The sequence below is a fragment of the Podarcis melisellensis genome (genome assembly GCF_964234715.1).
Source record: "Podarcis melisellensis genome assembly, chromosome: 11".
Taxonomy (NCBI): domain Eukaryota; kingdom Metazoa; phylum Chordata; class Lepidosauria; order Squamata; family Lacertidae; genus Podarcis; species Podarcis melisellensis.
Window position 1 is genome coordinate 37,835,256 of NC_138543.1, and position 21,232 is coordinate 37,856,487.

General features: G+C 41.8%; 1 long non-coding RNA gene across 1 annotated transcript in view; it reads left to right on the forward strand.

The window, feature by feature from the left end:
* Positions 1 to 3,014: 3,014 nt before the first annotated feature.
* Positions 3,015 to 21,232, forward strand: part of LOC309380430 — a 31,713-nt gene continuing 13,495 nt past the window's right edge. The window contains exon 1 of the long non-coding RNA XR_014172924.1: positions 3,015 to 3,443. This is a non-coding gene — a long non-coding RNA (uncharacterized lncRNA). The remainder of the gene's footprint in view (positions 3,444 to 21,232) is intronic.

The window sequence follows — 21,232 nt, forward strand, 5'->3', positions numbered from 1 at the left end:
TACCTTGGAGATCTATTTTGTGGCTCCTTCATTTTGTTTTTATTAAAGATCAAAAGCAGCAACACTATCTCTCCAGCCATGTTTCATGAATAAGTTGTCACAAATATTTGGGGCAAGATGCACTTTGTAGCTTGCCTGCTCTCATGATTTGGTGATTTAAATCTTCTGGCTCTAGTACTTTGTTAGCTTTCAGTAGTTCTAATTGCCTCCTTATCTGCTGTAGCATGAAGGGAAAGCCTTTCAACAATTCACTCCCCAAAGCTTAGGAAAACAAGCCAGAGTTACCAGGCCTCTTATCTTCTTTCCTTTTGTGTGTTCTGACATGAGGAAATCATTCAGACTCTCAACAAAATATCCATCTATCACTAAGTAAGTCTCCACTTTGATCTTTCCACTGCATCCTTGCTTTGGGGTTTGCCTCTCTGCTGGCTTCCCTCCTGAGCTATTTGTTCATTTTCCAAACTACTCAACTCTATAATTTTATACTATTGTCTTAGCTCTTCCTGCATAGAACCTGAGGTTTTGTTTTAATTAGCTTCTTTGGTTTTATTCCCATTCCTGAACAGTCAGCTTTATCTTCATATTTGCATAATTAACAGCAGCTAAGCAATTAACATGAGGATTATCTCAGCAAAAATTGCAGGCAGCTTGTCTTGGCCCATTAGAGAAAAGGAAAAGTAGTTGTGCAAGTAATGCTTTGTTGAGGCCAAGTAAAAGATCACAAAGAAACAGTCAAGTTCAAGTTAATCAAAACCCTTTTTCAAGGTGAATATTAAGAGGAATACAAGGAAGGAGTCAGGGGCTGCCCAAGACATTTTGCTGCCTGAGGTAAAGGACAATCTGGCACACTTTCCCAGTTCCATGTATAAAAGCTGATCATGTGTTGTGAGGATAAAATAGGGGTGAGGGGTGGCAGACAGCAGAGCCAGACTAGAGTCTGGTGATGCAGAGGTGGAATCTGGACACATATAAAAACGCTGTGAAAATCCTTTAAAACAAACCCCCAAAACTTACTTTTGAAAATATATATATTGAATTTGCCATAGCTCACCATTGCCCTCTAGTGTCAAATTTGTATAATGAACTTTAAAACACACTTAAAACATTTTATTTGCAGCTGTATAGCTGAGTCCCCAGTCTCAGATTTCCACCAGAGTGCTAGAGCCTCTCTTTGATTGGCTGCCACAACAACTAGCACTTTGTGAGGGAGAATAAAAGGAGCAGTTTCTGAGAGGGAGTTCAGATAGTTAGGAGAGAGGTTGGTTGGTTTTGGGAGGGTTAGTTGGTTTCAGTCTCTCTGTGTTAACATTCACTCTGAAGAAAATATCTACAGCTTGAGAAAGGAGTCTCTGATCTTAGAAGTATATTATACCACTAGGAGTACCTCAGAAGTGTGATTGTTATAAGGTTGGGTAACTGACAGAAAGTACCACCTTGCTTAAGGAACCAAAGAATTAAGACATGCTAGCTGCAAAACCATCCCAAACATTTAGGAAACCTTTATATGCAGTAACATGGCAGTAGGCATCAGGACCATAATATTACAGTTGGGCGGGCGGCAGGAAATGGCCACTACAACAACAGCAATTTTTTAAATATATATATATTTTAAAATAATGCGCATTAGCAACAAGCAAAAATCCTCTGATAATAAATTAGTTTTCATCAAGTGCTGAAATTGTATCAATGTAATTAAGCATAACCCATGTGGAGTGGTCTTGAGTCTATCCTTGAGTCCCTTAAAGTATTTCCATTTGTTTCAGACACACCTCACAATATTTCAGCCAGGTCATGTTGAGCTGCTGTTTGTCTGGGACTCGTACACATTTGAACTATGTGTCCATCTTCCTTTCCAGCTTGTGAGGTCTCATCTTATGCTTCTGTTTATTCAAGTCCTGTTTGCAGTAGCCCAATAAATCTGCAGACATCAGGATGACTTGGAAGCTGCTAGATTTAGAAAGAATGCCCCAGAGAACAGTAACATCCTGTAGCATATGGGAGCGCTTTGCTACTGTGTGGACATTGGAATTGTAGTTACTGAACTCGCAACTCCTTGTTCTTGGCTGGATGCAAGAACCTTCTGGAAAAAAAGGACCAGCAAGTTTCCCGTAATCAGTCAAACCGGCATCTTTACTCACTACTGGTTGCATATTTTTATTATGTCCTTTTAACAAATAAGATATATGACAGCTCCTGAACATTCATGTGGAAAACAAATATTTGATTAACATTGTTTCCTGAGCTAAGCATTTACTTCTTGTCTGAATCGATTCTCACAAGATACAATCAACGAAGACTTCACAATTGGTAAAAAGTGAAATATGATCTTGCATAAATCTTCTTGTTTACTACTTCTATTAACAAGGAGATTTGATGGTTCTGGTTGCGCTAGTGGAAGCCAGCACAATGATTCCTGCTAGCTGGCACAGGGGGTCCCCCTCCTCCCCCTGCACACCCCGACATCCTCCCAAAATCTCCTGTGGAGGGTCAGGAGCATCCAATGCAGTATTCAGAGATTTAGTATCTGGAGAATCCCCAGAACAGCATGTGGCAAAATTGGGAACAATATGGAAATGTGCTAATAAACATGTGGACGCTTCAGCTTCATCTGATTTGTGATGCGTCACCGGGCCCTATGCAGATCTGATCTAGTCTGCAAAGGACAACAATATATTTAAAAAAATAAAGCTGAGCATCGCAGGATGCCAAATTTTGTGCCACATACCAGATTGCTTGTTTGTGTGGTAAACCACACCACTCCAGCCATAGCATATGTTTCATAACCACTCCAGAAAAGCATTCTCTAGCTGGGTGGCCTTGGACAAGTCTCTAGTTCTCAGTCTAACCTACTTCACAGCTTGTTGTGGCTGCATTTCTTGGAGAAAAAGCAGAATGCATGTGTGTGTGCACACAGAGAGACAACTCCTGCTCCCAATTCTTACATCCTCCACTTTCTGTGGGCTGATCTGAAGGAGCCTGAAGTACAGCTATATCTGTACTTAGCTCCACTGCTCTCGAACTCTCTTCCAGCGAAGCATCACCAAAAGCACCTTTGGCAGAACAGGAGAAAGTCTGAACATGCTGGTCTCCAGCTTCTGGGCTTCGTCCAGTATGCTTAATTCCCTTCTGTTGGGCTTTGGAGTCAGTTGATAGAAGGATAAAAGTATCCCACCTCTGTCTGTCTGCCTGGAAACCAATTTGATGTCTGAAATATGGAGTAAATCTTTGAGGCATCTCTGTCACTTTAAGGGCTTCTAAACCAGTGAGAGACGCAGCTTTAAGCACTTTTACCCTCTTTATTAGAAGGAAATCCACATCCTCAGCCTGTCCCTCTTAGGAAAGCTGAGAGACTGAGGGGGACCTTGTTTTTGTAAGATTCTTCAGGGACCCAGAAAAAAATGCAGAGAAGTGGTCTAGACAGAGTATGGTTTTATTGCAACAAGGTTAGTATCAAACAAGTATTTAAATTGAGGCCTACCAGAATCTTTGATGACTGCCTGGCTGGCTCTGAGGGGGAGAGATGGGAGGGCAAAGCATAAACTTGGGTTGATTCAGATTCTAGCAAACTGGAAGCGCTTGGAAAACATGGAGTGGATTTCTAAACATTACAGCTTCTGTTTAAATTCCGTTCAACATCAAAGTAGCTGCTTTGCGGGTAACATTTTGTACATACCTGCATAGCAACTACTGTTCTGCAAGTCATATTAAAGACACATTTTAAAAGTGGTGAGCATGACATTATAAACCCTTTTCATCAGTGGTCATTTATCCTGTTGCCACATTCTGGTAACTTCTCAATTAGATTATAGTAATGATGTACACCTGGGGCAGCCTCTGCAGTAAATAATGACCAGGGCTCTCAGGTGGGCCCCATTGCCATTTTAAGAGTACAAGGGAGGAAAGCATGGTGAGTTGTGGCACCTCTTTTTCTAGGAAAAAATAGCGCTGGTAATGCTATTAGTAATGCATGCTAGATTACTAAATAACCTTTATGATTGTACTATGCTTGTGTTGTGCCAGTTTCACCAACTTCCAGTCCATTTTGGGCCTGGTTCAAATTGCTGGTTTTGATGTTTAAAGCCCTTAGCACCAGGCCTTTGAAAAATCAGGGTGTGGGTTGCTTCAACCTGCTGCATCTGCAACTCCCTGCTGGCTCCCTCCCCCTGGTTTCTTTTCTCTCTATGAGGCTCCAAACATACATTTGCAAGGCCTTGGGGCCTGGGAAAGCTGATAGCGACAGGCTGGAGAGCTGAATTTCACATATTGATTCGAAATAGCCAGTCAAATCTTTGGCCACTAGCCTCTGTGTTTTAATATGATAGCCATCATATTCAGAAGTGTTTTTAAGTTGTGTATTCATATTTTTGGTTAAGATTAAATCTTCCAAAAATAATATTGGATAGAGAAACTCAGAAGCTCATTGCTTCTGTGGCTTTTCTGGCTGGGGCCTGCGTTAGGCCACGTTTCCAATAATCATTCTGTGCTCCTTAATTATGCACTATATATATAACAGTTTCTGCTACAAATTATGTTTTCTTAGCCAGTCCATTTTGCCCATTAAACTGCACAGTAGCTGGAATTTTTCCATCCCCAAAGAGAAACCTTTGGCTTAAAAAATATTGTCATTTGGGTAAGCTAGACATACTTCTGCAAAGTGACCTTATAAAAATATTATCTGAGGTATGACTGAGGCTAAATTATATGACAGTAAGCTGGTCCCCTCCAGCAAATGAATTCTTGGAGCAATGGAATAATTTGAAAGCAAACACATAATGCACAAAAGAATGCAATGAACTCTCCAGCCTGTGCAATATAAATCTCTTACTGTAATGTCTCTATACAGAGCTCATTAACTTTTCATTCATGGTGAGCTCTTGAGGTCAAAGTATTTGAAGTGGCAGAAAGTTGTTTAATTGTGCAGCCCAAGTGCTTGTTTAGACCTTTCAGACTGAAAAACAAAAGAGGGTCAGGAATTGGGAGTGGGAAATCTAGCATTTTCTTCCTCCAGATATACAAAGGAGGTAATTCATTGTACATATCTGTTGAGTGTGTGGGTGGAGAAGCAACTGTCTATTATTTTAGCATGATTCCATTAAAAGCAAGTTGTAGTTGTAAGTTGTGGGTTGTGGATCGGTTTGAAGGGAGGGGCTCCTTTCTGAGTGATCTATATGCTACTTGGATGTAAGGGTGACTTTTAGTTGTGTTGCAGCATCGACTACAGTCTACTCCCATCAGATATGTGTATAATCCTAAATTTCATGTATATGTATGCTTGGGATTTGTGTGTTTGTGTGTACTCGTACGTGTGTGTGTAGGAGATAATTGTAAACAGAGGGAAATTGAATGCAAAAAGTACAGACAGTGAGCAATAGGTGATAAAACAAGCAGATTCGTAATGCAGTTATTTAACATCTGTAGTGGGACACCTGACTAATGATGTTGTGGATGGGTGTATATACCAAGATTGCAATCATCACTTCCTTCTTCCTTCCCCTGGGGAATGTGCAAGGAGGTGAACTGCCCTGAGATCTTTGGACGAAGGGTGGTATAATAATAATAATAATAATAATAATAATAATAATATAATATAACAACAACAACAGACACGGGTTACCTAATGAAGGGGAGGGTTTTCAAACATGTATCAAGTAATCACACCACCCTTCGGGATGGCAGGATATAGAATGAATCTAGATTGAAAGCAGCATATTGAGGATGAGCGTGAATCATTTGGGATTGAGAAAAAAATGAATTTTTGCACTACAAATGCATTAGGATTTACTCTGCCTACAACTGTTGGGGGGACGGACCTCTTTATGCTGCCCTGATCCTTGGAGGAAAGCTGGGTATGAATGCAGGCAATGTAAAGAGAAGGACAGGTGTAGTTAAAAACGAAATCTTATGGCTATACACCAGTCCTAAAAGACCTACACTGGCTCCCAGTACGTTTCCAAGCACAATTCGAAGTGTTGGTGTTGACCTTTAAAGCCCAAAACGGCTTCGGTCCAGTATACCTGAAGGAGCATCTCCACCCCCATCATTCTTCCTGGACACTGAAGTCCAGTACCAGTGGCCTTCTGGCGGTTCCCTCATTGCAAGAAGCGAAGCTATAGGGAACCAGGCAGATGGCCTTCTTGGTAGAGGCACCTGCCCTGTGGAACACCCTTCTATCAGATGTCAAAAAGATAAACAACTAGCTGAAGACATCTGAAGGCAGACCTGTTTAGGGAAGTTTTTAATGTGTGACATTTTAATGTATTTTTAATCTTTGTTGGAAGCTGCCCAGAGTGGCTAGGGAAAACCAGCTAGATGGCCGCGGTACAAATAATAAATTAATTAATATTAATTTTCACGAAACACCAAAACACTTTTTAAACCTCATGTTATCTGTAAAAGTTGTCAATGTGGGGGTTGGGGGGTTGGGGATGAAATTCAGTGTGTTTTCTTGCCAGTGGAGACTTTATATTTACGTTGAAGATTGCTTTAAGAAAATCCAATAGAAGCTGTATGTATTTCTAAAGACTTCTGTTCATTTTTAAAAGCCACTTCTCATGCAGACTGAAATTCCTATCAAGGCTATTGTACACGTGAGCCAAGCACCTCAGATAGGAACATAAGAGGTGTTGAGAACTCGCAGTGCTACATCAAAGAAGAGGTTTATGATTGAAACAGAGAAAATGACATGCATGTCTGTGGTGTACCATGTATGCCTTATCTCGGCCTCCTTCCCTCTGTAGTTCAGTATGCTTTGCCAAACAACATGTCTGGTTTCTCCATGAAACACAGTACATAAATTGACTTATCAAAGCCAATGCTGCTTGAAGAGTCGAAAATAGTATCAGCTGATTTTTCTTTTCAAGAAGAAAGAGAGGAATATACAGTAATGAAAAACAAACTTCAGATGCTTAATTTAAAAAAATTAACTTAAAAACTTTAAAAACTTAAAAAACTTTTTATTGACTTGGCAAAACGCTCTCTGCACTTATCAGTCCAACAGTCACTATTAGCAGCCACTATAGGAAAACTTACTTTCAACTGATAGTAACTTTCATTTTGTCAGCCCAAACTATGGGCCCCTTATTTCGGTAACATATTCTAGACACAATAGTTTTGTGTTAGTGGTGGATTTGTTCTGCTTTACTTTGTTCTGCAATGTTTCCCCAGTTCTAGGGTATTACTGCTGTCTGGAGAGACAAAAAATAATTATGGGATTTCAGCAGGAAGTTTTAGGATATGGAAATGAAGCAGTGTGACTACTACATATGTTTTGCAGGATCAAACAGGTTTGAAACTGGGATTGCATGTGACTTCCCTGATAGCATAATGAACACAAATCATGAATGTGCAATACGAAAGATGTCTGGAGGATATCTAAATGCTTAGCGAATTAAGTCATCTGTGCATCGTGTTGATTTGGATTAGAATTGTAGAGTTGGAAAGGACCATGAGGACCATCTAGTCCATGGGTAGGTAAACTAAGGCCCGGGGGCCAAATCTGGCCCAATCACCTTCTAAATTCAACCCACGGATGGTCCGGGAATGAGCATGTTTTTACATGAGTAGAATGTGTGCTTTTATTTAAAATGCATCTCTGGGTTATTTGTGGGGCATAGGAATCCATTCATTTCTCCCCCCAAAATATAGTCTGGCCCCCCACAAGGTCTGAGGGACCGTGGACCAGCCCCCTGCAGAAAAGGTTTGCTGATCCCTTCTAGTCCAACCCCCAGCAATGCAGGAATCTTTTGCCCAATATGTGACTGGAACCCATTCCCTGAGTTTAAGAGTCCAGTGCTCCACTAACTGAGCTATCTCAGGATTAACAGTGATCCATCTGGGAACTGGCACCTTCTTCATTTGGATTGTAGGTGCAATATAGGGCTGATCTGAAATGACCCTCCTCACTTAATTACAGTGGTACCTCGGATTAAGTACTTAATTTGTTCTGGAGGTCCATTCTTAACTTGTGGTACCACTTTAGCTAATGGGGCCTCCTGCTGCCGCCGCGCTGCCGGAGCACGATTTCTGTTCTCATCCTGAAGCAAAGTTCTTAACCCAAGGTACTATTTCTGGGTTAGCGAAGTCTGTAACCTGAAGCGTCTGTAACCCGAGGTACCACTGTGCTATGTTCACAGACTATTAGCAACTCTTTTTAAAGGCAATATTTGGAGGTGGTGGCTATGAATAAGGTGAAGTGTTCAACCCACTCACTATAGCAGTGATCATCTCCTTTGTGTTGCGTCCTAAGAGTGCCGTTAATTATTATTTTTTTTGAAAAGTGGAGTGAGGCAGCATAGGCACCACTCTTGGCTTCATGGTGAGATTCTGCTGTGTGGTAATATCTGAGGGAGCGAAAACAGAGTAAGGACAAAGTTTTTAAAGGTTTGAAGATGACGCCCAGCAGTTCTGGGGAGAGCAATCACTGCTGTCACCAAAATCACAAACAATTGGTAAAAGGCAATGAAAAAGCGGTGCTGTGGTACATGTTGTAAAGACCTTTTGCCCCTCATAATAGCACCTGCCCTCAAACTGGAAAAGTTTACTAGTGAACTTTCATCTCAGCCATCTGTCACTCTGCTCATAATTATGCTATAATTATAGCATTGCTATGAGTGACAGATGTATTAAATCGGTGACATTGTGAGCAAAAGCTCTCCCAGGGTGCACCTTTATTCTTTTGGTTCATCAGTTCACAGAGAAGAACCATCTTCATCTATTTACCCCTTTCAGTGTTTTAAGATTAGAGAGCACCTATTCAGCACCACCATGCTGAGCAGGAAGAAAACGAACTTTTCAGAAGTGAAAACTGCAAACTTAAACTAGTGGGTAGGGCAGGATGAAGCTTTTAAGAAGTTTCTCATATATGTAATATTTTAGCTATTTGGTTGATTGCGATTTCTGTCTGAACTGAGGTTTTTCCAGATTCTTTAATGACATACTGCTGCTCATTCTTTTATATACTAAGTACTTTCATCTGATGACTAATTCTCTGAAAAAGCAACCCTATTAGGTGGTTTGTGAATGCATCTTTGATGGCTGTGAACATATCTAGCTACTGGTCTGGTACCATTTCAGCAAGGCACATGTCCCTGTTTTCATTAGGGAAAACAGAACTGACCTGTTTTAACAGTATATTTATGTTCACTTCATTTGTGTCAGCTTGGACAGGGGCTGAAAATAAAGAATGCAGATCTGTTTTCTGTACAGATCTCAAGAGAACTCTGTGGTTTAGACGAGGGTCACAATCATAGGAACACAGGAAGTTGCTTTTTACTGAGTCAGACCAGTGAGCCATCTTGATCTGTATAGTGGATGCAGATCCACCCTGGACATACCAAGGATTGAACTCTGGGCTGTTTGCTTGTAAAGCATGTACTCCACAATTGAGCTGTAGCTCTTCTCAGTTCATTGGGAAGTTCTTCTGCAAAAGGTCCCGTTGAATCATACAAATGGGGCCTGCAGCAAAATGTATGGAGAGCTTCCGCTCAGGATTCTTTCCATTTCATTCCATCTTCTCTCTACCCTGGTTTTCTGGCCCCCACCCCAAAGTCAGCAAGCATTGCCACTCACTGAGCAGACCCTGACCTTATTGAGCTATTGACCAACCCTAAAAAAGGTAAAGGTAAAGGACCCCTAACTGTTAAGTCCAGTTACGAACGACTCTGGGGTTGCGGTGCTCATCTTGCTTTACTGGCCGAGGGAGCCGATGTTTGTCCACAGACAGTTTTTCCGGGTCATGTGGCCAGCATGACTAAGCTGCTTCTGGCGAAACTAGAGCAGCTCACGGAAACGCCATTTACCTTCCCACTGGAGCAGTACCTATTTATCTGCGTGCTTTCGGACTGCTAGGTTGGCAGGAACTGGGACTGAACAATGGGAGCTCACCCCGTCGCGGGGATTTGAACCACCGACCTTCCGATCGGCAAGCCCAAGGCTCAGTGGTCTAGACCACAGCGCCACCCGCATCCCAACCCTATTCTACCCTAATGATCTGTTGTTCTTCTGTAAGTCTTGGGATACCCCTAAGCCTGATGGCACTGCTGTCTTGTAGATGGGTGGTAACACTTTGACCCCATAAGCAAAGCACTTACCACATGAGCATGAAAAATAGAGGGACCCATGTCCAGCTTTCCCACTAGGTTACATTTTAGATTGTTTATAACCTCTTAGAGGTTTTAATTACAGTTAGGTAGTATATGAATTTTGTTAAATAAATGATTGTATTGATTGATGGTAATTCCTAGCTGCCTGGCAAATTCCAGTGTACATTTTCTAACATCTGCATTGGATCGCTCATCAATGTTTTTGCTTCATTGTATATTACTGATTGATAGGCCGTTTTCTCTTGATTTTAGAATTCTTTGCATGTTATTAAGTCAGTTTTTGATTAGTGGTTTTGGCAAGATCCATTCTATTTTGTGAAAAACGAAATGATATATTTCCATGAAAACCTGCATTTGTGAATAGAAAGAGAAGATGTACTTGTATTAAAGATGTATTAAAGCAAGTGTATTAAGATGTATTAAAGCAAGTGACTATAGTAAACCTAGCTAGGCATAGGGAATAAATTTGATTCGGTTTACATTTAAAGACAGACTTCGAAAATTTGCACTTTCTGAAGCAACATGCAAATGGAAACACAGCAATTACAAAACTCACACTTTTCTGAATTTTACAAATAATGTGTACACAACTGCATGTAGCCAAATAATGTGTACACAACTGCATGTAGTAAGGTAAAGTGTGCATAAAAATTCATATATTAGTGAACATTAAAATGCACTATATTGGGGGGGACTTGCAAAAATGTGTATACTACTCAACACTCTATACAAAATTTTGTTTATTATGAGACATTTGCATACTTATGAGCAGACGTGAATAGGAGTACAGTCGTACCTCGGGTTAAGTACTTAATTCATTACGGAGGTCTGTTCTTAACCTGAAACTGTTCTTAACCTGAAACTGTTCTTAACCTGAAGCACCACTTTAGCTAATGGGGCCTCCTGCTGCCGCCGCGCCACCGGAGCATGATTTCTGTTCTCATCCTGAAGCAAAGTTCTTAACCTGAGGTAATATTTCTGCATTAGCGGAGTCTGTAACCTGAAGCGTCTGTAACCTGAAGCATATGTAACCTGAGGTACCACTGTACCCGGTTAGTCAAGGAGCAAGCCAGCAGTCATTTACACCAAGCAACCTGAAGTTAACTCTTCATTAGCAAAACAGGATCATCTGTATAGGAGTGTCAGGCCAAATGAGCACAGCAACGCAGCTTGAAGCAGTTGCCAAGACTGGAGGTTCCTGCCTCTGATTCCCAACTTCTCTCTGCCACAGGCTTTCCCTGCTCCCTAAGCCCTGTTACCTCTTCAGCTTCCACCTCCACCTCCTCCTCTCCCACTTTTCCCTCTGGCCACTCCCTGTTGCCCCACCACCAATCTCCGGATTCTGAGCCATCTTCCCTTGGGAGTTCCCCAGCTGGGTCTTCTAACCATTCATCTAGTCCATGGCACACATACTATATATATTTAATAGGGTGACAGGGAGAAGAGAAAAACCAAACTTATGGCCAAATGTAGTGGAATCCCATACTTACATTTTTCTTGTTCCCGCTGTTCAAGTGGCAGGTATGGCTGTCCCTGCAAAAAATTCCCATGTCATTTCCTTTTTTTTTCTTTCCCAGAAAAGAGTTTAGTCAGTGGCACCTCATTTAAGATATACATATGCCAGTTACATAGTTCTGTATTGTAAATTTAAAATGAAGCACTCTGCAGATGTTCCTGGTTAGTTTAACTTTCTGCACAGTGATAAGAAAGTTAAAGAAGCATTAAAAAACACCACCACCATAGGCTCAGGTCAGGGAACCAGGTCTTTGGTTTGAAGGGGACTTTTTCTATGCTGTAACATTTTCCCAGCAAGGGAGTATATAAATAAACTGACACTGGATAGCTGGTTTATCCCTTTCAGTCATGTACAATAATGCATTTTTGACTGGTGAATACTGTGTGTGTTTATGTATGTGCAGGAATATACACATGTAGGCATGGGGGAAGAAACGAGGTCAAGGGTAGCCAATTTGTTGCTCTCCACATGTTGTCTCATTAGTCCCAGCAAACATGGTCAATAATAAGGGATGATGGGACTTGGAGTCCAACAACACCTGCAGGGCAGCACTAGGTGTCTGCATTCCTTTATGCCTTCTGGTATGTTCTGAAGGTACATGCCACTTTGGTGAAGCTAAACTAGTCTGGATCTGGTCAGTGTAATCTGACTGGACTGGAATTGCATGGATGTGCATTGTATGTTGCATGAAGGAAGAACAGCGAACTTAAAAGGGCAGAAACTACAGTGGTACCTCTAGTTAAGAACTTACGGTAATTCATTCCGGAGGTCCGTTCTTAACCTGAAACTGTTCTTAAACTGAGGTACCACTTTAGCTAATGGGGCCTCCTGCTGCCGCCGTGCCATCGCCGTGCAATTTCTGTTCTCATCCTGAAGCAAAGTTCTTAACCCGAGGTACTATTTCTGGGTTAGCAGAGTCTGTAACCTGAAGCGTCTGTAACCCGAGGTACCACTCACTGTACTGGACTCTTGCATATTGTGAACACCTGTAGACCTCTAAGCCAACTCAATTTATACATACACTACCACTTTTATATGTATGCCATTTATATCAATTGCACCCTGATGCTAAGCAGGAGGGGGGCAAAAATAAATAAATCTCAAGATGGGAGGATAACAAAGATTCATGGCACGCTCAGTCTTCCCCAACCTGGTGCCTTCCAGATGTTTTCTACTATAACTCCATCAGACCCAGTGAGTACATTAACCCTTCCAGGATTTGGACTGTGTACAAGAAGTCAAGTGTACAAGAAGTCAAGAATGCCAGGCATTCATCCCATTTTCTGGAACTCAGTCCCATTCTTACCCTGAGAAATATGAACCTTGAGCATCACATTCTTCAGATTGCATGTGTGTGAGGGAATACCAGTGGTGTGTGGTGAAATTTTTCATAGGGGAATAGCTAGGGCCCTAGGTGCCAGCTTGCAAGGGCGATGGGGGGGCACGTTGGTGTGTGAGCTTCACGTCTCCCACCCTAAGCCAAGCAGAAGCTTACCTTCCTGAGCTTTGGAAAGGGAACATTTAGGAGACTAGCCTAGTCCTCCTAGTCCACTGACCGCACGCTACTGATGAATACGTATGTATGCCATTTGGAATGTATACATTAGCCTTCATCAACCCAGTGACTAGACTATAGCTCCCTTTATCACTGTTGGCAACGCTGGCTAGGGCTGATGGGCATTGGAGTCCATCAGTCCTCAGAGGAGCAGCCTGTTGGCACCTTTGAACAGAGAATATTTCAAAGACACAAGAGAATGCTGCAGCATGACAGCAAGAGTGATGGCTGTTACACTAGTCTCCTAAGAAACAACTGTCTGGAAAGTTGAGGCAAGATAGTGATTCTAGCTATAAAGATGATTTCCTTTTCAAATTGCTTATCATGGAGGTCCCTCAGTAAAGCAAACCATGACTTTCACATTATTCTTTATTCATTTGGTGCCAAATTGTCTGGAGCTTCTACTTTTTATTTTCTCCCTCAAAAACCTGCAGTATATTAAGATAATGAGAACTTTTACTACAGGATTGTCAGACTCGTTTCAAAGGTCACAAATATTCTAGCATGCTGCCAGAATCCAGGGCCACTGAGCAGAGGAGAAACAATGGGCAATCATTTTTATCACTTAAGTCTTGGGGCGTGCAACTCTCCTGCCAGACTATAACTTATTTCTGGTGATTCAGACAGTAGTAAGTAGCACCAATATACATTATGAATGGTAAAAGGAAGCAGAAATTTAAAAGTCTTGCTCTTCCTCCCTCCCGTTCCAGAACAGCAATGGATTGCCAAGCTGTCTGGAAAAACATCTTTCTTTCTATAAGCGTACCGAGAATTTAGCCCACAAACTTCTCTATTTTATTTTTTCATCTTGTACCCAACTATTCTGGCCATAATTACAGACCACATTTTAGGCTTCTAGTGTGATCCTAAAACTGATGCAGTAAATGTACATTATACCCGAAGTCCCAATAAACAATATTTATTTGTCAGATGTAATAGAAGAATCCCTTTAACTGTGCTTCTGTTAGACTGCTTTTTGGAATAGCTCATTCCACACTTAGTAAGGAATCGGGCAGGATGCCAGGTCCCTTGAGCTGTGCTTCTCTGGAACGTTAAAGATTTTGGTGCTGAGTGCCACCATCTGAAATTCTGTACGTGTATTTGTTAGTCTGAACAAGGTAATCTTCATAGGTTGCAGTTTTCCAGTGGATATAAGGAACTACTTTACCCTAGGGTTGCCATATTTCAAAAAATGAAAATCCAGACACAAAAGTTGTAGGGCTTTTAGTTTTGCCCAAAGTTGTTGAGTTTCTGAGCTATTTTTAAAATGAAATTCACCAAAATCTACACTTCTGACATGGGCGGCCATACATTTGAATTTTCTAGGACATTTGACCGATTTTCACCCAGATGCTGTTTACAAGGTCCAAATATCGGCTATGTCCAGGAAATTCCAGACGTATAGCAACACTACCTTACCCTGCCATGCATCTGTCCACTCTCACAGGCACCATCTCTCCAGGATCTCAGTCCTGTTACCAGCTAGACTTCAATCAGAAATGCCACACACAGTGTGTTCTGTATGTAAACCCGTGTGTATGTGAGCCCCTTTATTTGATCCAAGTGAACAACAGGGGATGGCTACGCTTTTGAGAGCCAGTGTAGTGTAGTGGTTAAGAGTGGTGGACTCGTGATCTCGTGAACCGGATTCGCATCTCCGCTCCTCCACATGCAGCTGCTGGGTGACCTTGGGCCAGTCACACTTCTTTGAAGTCTCTCAGCCCCACGCACCCCACAGAGTGTTTGTTGTGGGGGCGGAAGGGAAAGGAGAATGTTAGCCGCTTTGAGACTCCTGAAGGGGAGTGAAAGGCGGGATATCAAATCCAAACTCCTCTTCTTTATGACCCAGTTGCAAACTTCCTGAGGTATCCAGATGGAAACAGAACAGTGGCTTAAACTAGGAAGGTTTGTGTTCTTATAACATGGTTCCTACAGGCTACTCACCAAAATCTAGTTACAGCTTTACTTCCTGTTTGGGCAGGCGGGCTGCAAGCCTGAACCTTCTGTCGTCTCCCTAAATTGGCTTGTGACATTGTGACGTAGTCAGCTCTGATTGGTTATGTCAGAGCTGCCTCCAGGTCCCAGCTCACAGAGGACCAACGCTAGCCGGTAGTAATGTACAAAAGTCTTTATTGAAGTTCAGTTTCCATTTACAAGCTGCAGCGTGCAGCTCTACGTCTAGAAGCTAGATCGGTGAAGCTCCGTCTGAGTCACCACCCCCTGTACACCAATTTAAGACTCTAGCCTTACTCCACCTCTTCCGTCTCTCCTTTCTCCTCTGGGTCCTTCTGCCCCCCTGGGTCTCCTCCTTTCTGGACTCTTCTGACGCTGACCCCCCTGACTCCTGTCCCTCCTTTCGGCGGGCTTTAGGACCTGGCTCCCTATCCGGGCTACCGACTGTGCCGCTCGCCTGTACATTTGAACTTGGCTCGCGCACCCAGCCTCCAACCTTCCTCTTGACCATTTCCCCGCTCTCCGATGGAGGCGTGGCCAATCCTGACTCATATCCTTCCGCTGGTGGTGAGCAGCCTGATCCCGATACCTGGGACTCCTCCCCCCTACTGCGCTCTGGTGGGGAAGCTGGTCCTGATTTCCAACTGCTGCTCTCTGAGTCCCCTCTGGCCCCTTCTTCCTGGGGTGTCCCCCTAGGCACCCCCCTTGCTCTGACCATGGGAGCCCCTTTCTGTGAATCTTCCGATTCGCTGGAAAGACTCAGAGACCTCGGACCACTGTCATCGCTTACGTTTCCTTCGGATTCCTCCCCCTCGCTCTCCATTTCCTCCCTTTCCTGTGCCTCTGCTCCTGAGCCCCTGACAGGTTATATAGTGACGTCAGCTTTACTTGTTCCTTAAATGGCTGGGATCACTCAAGGGGAAAGAAGGTATCTGGAGCAGAGAGGGGACGCTACCATTGTGGCAAATGGGAGGAGGGGAGAAAATTGAGAAAGGAAAATCAAATATTTGGGAAACGTTTTGGGCCCTCACTTTTTATCTTGAAAAATTCCATTGGTGAATATTTGGCCCAACTCTCATGGGTGAACTGGCATCTTCATTTTACCAAACTCATCTGCTTGATGCATGCTACTGCTTCTTAGCATCTCACATGAAGATGAGTTTGGCTCAGTGGTAACACATAGCTGGATAGCTCAGTCGGTTAGAATATGGTCTGACAGCATCGAGGTTGCAGGTTTGATCCCCATAAGGGGCAGCTGCATATTCCTGTGTTATGAGAATTATAAGGTCTAAGATATAAAATAAATGTTCATAAATGTACCCAGGCAAACAGTCCTGAAACCATTTTGACTCTCCCAAATTGATCTCAAATGATTCTCTGCAAGGAGGAAGGAAATGGGAACCACCACCCCCCCGCCGCCCATTGTCTCTTTGCTCACAAATCCTGTCTTAAGGGTATATCTGTGTATGAATAGGGTGAGCCTGTGACCTCAGGAATTAAGTATTTATCATCACAAAAGAATGGCCAGGCTCTCCAGGTAAACCCATTAACAGGTTTCCTGCCAGACAGGAAACCTGCTGTACATCGCCCCTTCTGTGTTGGATGTATGATGTATTGGGGGGTGGTCTTGAGCTACAGGGTGGCAATTTCAAAAGTCTATATAAGGGCTTGCACACCTTTGTTTTGGGTTCCTCCTCCCTCCTGCGGGGGGGTGTGAGCACCCTGTTGCAACTGTTAAATAAAGATCAGGCTTACTAGCTGCTTTGCTCCTCAATATTCTCTGGCAGACCTCTGTTATTTTCTCCTATCAATAGAGAACCTACATATGGGCTCTTGGGTACCCTATAAGGGAAAAGGAGCAGTTTTTTTTCTTATAGCACCTGCATTACAGGTGGTTCGACTAGATGATCCTTGGGGTGGGTCCCTTCCAACTCTCTGATTCCATGAGACATGTCCATTCTGGGCTTATTAACTCTCAGCATTGCTTCCTTACATAAGAAGTTGGTCCAGGTCACAATTGAGAATTAAGTGTCTTAATTTCAAATAAAAAGTCAATGTACTATGCTCACAATAAACTTTAAGGTACAGTACTACACTTCAGCTACTTTTATCAAATTTGCCAGACTAATGAGGCGACAGTGACATTCATCTTGTGGATAGACATGATCTGTGAACTTTCCTTGCTTTAAAGTTTCAAGGTATGTTGAAAATGGAATAGAAGCAATTTATTCAGAACAAAAAGCTAAATTGATAGTGAACAACGTGGTGACAGAGGAGTTCAAAATTGAAAAAGGGACACGACAGGGGTGCCCTCTGTCTCCTCTGTTGTTTATCTCAGTCCTGGAGGTGCTATTGAACAAGATTAGAAATGACCGGTTGGCACAGGGAATTGTGGTCGGAGAGAAACAATATAAACTGAAAGCATTCGCAGATGACTTGGTATTAACATTACAGGAGCCAGCCTCTAGCACTAAAAGAGCGTTAGAATTAATTTCTGACTTTGGTCGGGTGGCGGGATTTAAGCTGAATAAACAAAAAACTAAAGTTCTAGCAAAAAATTTGACAACTATTGAAATAGAGGAGTTCAGAAAAGAAACGGAATTAAATGTGGTTAAAAAAGTAAAGTATTTAGGGGTGCACTTGACCTCCAAAAATTTGAATTTGTTTAAGGACAATTATGAGAAATGTTGGTCAGAGATCAAAAGAGACTTGGAAACATGGTCAAGACTGAAACTTTCCTTGTTGGGTAGAATAGCTGCTATAAAGATGAATGTATTGCCGAAAATGCTATTTCTGTTTCAGGCCCTCCAGATCGTGGACAAGGTGGAATGTTTTGGAAAATGGCAGAGGGATATTTCTAAATTTGTCTGGCAGGGCAAAAAGCCCCGAATTAAGTTTAAAATACTAACGGATGCGAAAGAAAGAGGGGGGTTTGCCCTGCCGGACTTGAGGTTATATTATGAATCTGCAGCCCTCTGCTGGTTGAAAGATTGGATTTTATTGGAGAACACCGATGTCCTCGACCTGGAAGGATTTGATAATGCTTTTGGGTGGCATGCATATTTGTGGTATGACAAGGTTAAAGTTCATAGATCATTCAAAAACCATATTGTCAGAAGGGCAATTTTTATGGTCTGGTCAAAATATAAAGACTTATTGGAGAGTAAAACTCCGAGGTGGCTCTCACCGATGGAGGCCAAAGCACGGAAAAGACTCAATATGGAGGCCCACTGGCCTAAATATTGGGAAATAATTGAAAAAATTGGAGATAATTGGAGGTTGCAGAGTATGGAAAAGCTAAAAAACAAGGTGCGAGATTGGTTACATTATGCTCAAATTCAGGAAGTTTTTAAAGCGGACAAAAAAGTGGGTTTTCAGGAGGAAAAGTCGAAATTAGAGACAGAGTTGCTTGAGCCAAAATCTAAGTTAATTTCGAGAATGTACAACTTGTTGCTTAAATGGAATACACAGGATGAGATTGTTAAATCCTCCATGATAAAGTGGGCGCAGGATTTGGGGCACAACATTATGTTTGAAGACTGGGAAAGGTTATGGAACACCGGAATGAAATTTACGGCATGTAGTGCCCTGAAGGAAAATATTATGAAAATGACATACCGGTGGTACATGACCCCAGTCAAGCTTGCAAAGATATATCACCTGTCTGACAACAAATGTTGGAAATGTAAAGAGGAGGAAGGGACATTCTTACACATCTGGTGGACCTGCCCGAAGGTGAAGGCCTTCTGGGAGATGATACATAATGAACTAAAAAAGGTACTTAGATTTACCTTACCCAAGAAACCGGAGGCCTTCCTCCTGGGCATGGTAGACCAGAGGGTGGCCAAGAAAGATAGAATTTTCTTTATGTACGCTACTACAGCAGCAAGGATCCTGATGGCAAAGCATTGGAAGACACAAAATTTACCCACATTGGAAGAATGGCAGACGCAGCTGATGGACTATATGGAACTGGCTGAAATGACTGGCAGAATCCGAGACTCGGGAGAAGAAGAAACGGAGGAAGTTTGGGAAAAATTTAAGGACTATTTGAAAAGGCATTATAAGTTGTATGAATGTTAAAAAATGCTCCTTTTTAGGAAATTACAGCTTCAGCATCGGTTAATTTTTTGAATTGGAAAATAAGGAACAACAAGACAGAAGTGGTGTAATGAAATAATTTTATTGTGTTGAAACTAAAACAATGGATTTGGACTGAAATGTTTAGAGACCAGATATCACGATAAAATGGAAGATATATTATTAGGTTTAAAATAAGTTAACAATTTGCTGAGGTTTTAAATTTACAGAGAATGCAGTGTTTGGAAGATGGGGGGAGTCCACTAGATTTATGGAAATAAGTGTTTGGAAGTTGGATTTTGTATACTATAAACTTAATAAAAATTATATTAAAAAAAAAATAATAAAGTTTCAAGGTATGGTCCAGAACAAGGTTGCAACCATTTCCAAATATTATTTATTTATTTTAAGCATTTACCGTACATATTATTATTTTCAATACAAATTCAAAGCAGTGTTCAGTACCAGGAGAGAGAATTAAACAAAAAATGTATAAATTTAATCAGGAAACACAAGGCAAAATAATAAAAACAAAAAGTATGAGTCAGTCAGTCAACATAATAAACCATCTAAAGAGAGACCCCCGAAGCCATATGAAAAAAAGGGAATGATTTACAATCCTTCTGCAATAAAGATGAACAATTGTTCAGCATCAAAGGGAAAGAATTTCAGTCTTGGTGCAGGCATACATATAGCACGGGGGCAGCTTTAACTAACAAAAACGGCAGGTGGTGTGGTGGTGTGATAAAGACTCTTTTTAAAATTTATTTATTTTTCCAGTCTCAAAAAATACATATAACAAATAACCCTCATATACTCTGCACCCCCAAGAAACATTCCATGCATATACAGTGTAAATGCTGCAAACATTAGTACAATAGTTTAGTTTATTATAGTAGTTAAGGATCTTCTACTCTCTGTCTTAACAGATTGTCCCAAGAGAACCATGGGTAGTTGGTGGTGAGGGGACAACACTGTCCTTTCGGGTGTACTGAATAATCCTCCTTCCCTGGAGGTTTTTAAGCAGAGGTTGGCTGGCCATCTGCCATGGATGCTTTGGCTGAGATTCCTGCATTGCAGGGGTTGGTCTCGATGACCCTTGGGGTCCCTTCAAACTCTACAATTCTATGATTTCATGTACCATACAGTTTCAAAATTGTCTTGGATCTTTGTGTTCCTATGCACTCTAAGATGCTTCGTTAGTTTATCCATAAGGGCTTTACAGTATTCCATATTCTATCCTTAACTAAAGTTAAGTTAACTTACTGTTTTCCAATACTGTGTAATTGTATTTTTAGCTTGTATTTACTTTAAATGATTCATGTTAACTGATTAAAAAAAATATCTGTGGGCAAAGTAAACCTTCTTTATCAGAAGGTGGAGTGCAAGTTTTCACACACTCTGAAATGAATATACAATAATTGGCATGGTTCCAGTTAGCTTAATCAAAATAAATCAACAAAAACAAAACCCACGATAAAGCTAACTGAATGGGCAAATAAAATGCCCCAGCAGGCAAGACCCACTGAAAGCAGTGAGGTCTGTGCAAGAGCACTGCAGCAGAACTTTTCACTGGATAGTGACCCTGACCAGTAGGCAAGCAAGAGGAAGAGCACCTGTTCTGTATCCTGCTTGTTTAATGCAGCCTTTCCCAGTGGCCGCCAGATGTTTGGGACTGCACTTCCCATCATCCTGTGAGTTTTGTATAGTCACTATACAAAAACACATCAGTCACTCGACAGATTTCTTTGGTTCACAGCTTGCAGTTTCCCATTTGGTGGAGAGGATGTTATAGAAGAAAAAAGTAGTGCTTTAATTCCAATATGCCCAAACCGGTCAACGAAGTTAGGAGCAAGAGACTTTGCAAAAGCATTGCAAAGGCAACTTCCTTGAAGAGTAAAACTTGAAAGTTTGTTCCAGTTTAATTAACTGTGAAGGCTGAGCCATACAGTTCAGAGGTACAGCTAATGTAATTACTTCCTTTATCTTTCCTTTTTCCCTGGGGGAGGAGGGGAATGGATTTAAGAG